Source organism: Lipotes vexillifer, unplaced genomic scaffold (assembly GCF_000442215.2).
Source record: "Lipotes vexillifer unplaced genomic scaffold, Lipotes_vexillifer_v1.1 scaffold1858, whole genome shotgun sequence".
NCBI classification, from domain to species: domain Eukaryota; kingdom Metazoa; phylum Chordata; class Mammalia; order Artiodactyla; family Lipotidae; genus Lipotes; species Lipotes vexillifer.
In genome coordinates this window covers 177132-177362 of record NW_006776432.1, presented here as the reverse complement: position 1 = coordinate 177362, position 231 = coordinate 177132, and the positions used below count along the sequence as shown (strand labels likewise).

The 231-nt window shown below is 33.3% G+C and overlaps 1 non-coding gene across 1 annotated transcript; it reads right to left on the bottom strand.

The window, feature by feature from the left end:
* Nucleotides 1–62: 62 nt before the first annotated feature.
* On the bottom strand, nucleotides 63–135 carry TRNAG-UCC (transfer RNA glycine (anticodon UCC)). Its single transcript has one exon. It is a non-coding gene; the product is annotated as a tRNA-Gly (tRNA).
* Nucleotides 136–231: the final 96 nt, after the last annotated feature.

The following is a 231-nucleotide window of genomic DNA, read 5'->3' as shown; positions in this document are numbered from 1 at the left end:
AAAAAAAAAAAATATACTTATTTATTTATTTTGGCCACGCTATGTGGCTTGTGGGATCTTAGTTCCCTGACCAGGGATTGAACCTGGGCCCATGGCAGTGGAAGTACAGAGTCCTAACCACTAGACCACCAGGGAATTCCCTAGAATTAATTTAGAGTTCATTTTTGTATACGGTGTAAGGTTTTCTTTTTTCTTTTTCTTTTACTTTTTTTTTTTTTTTTTTTTTTTTTT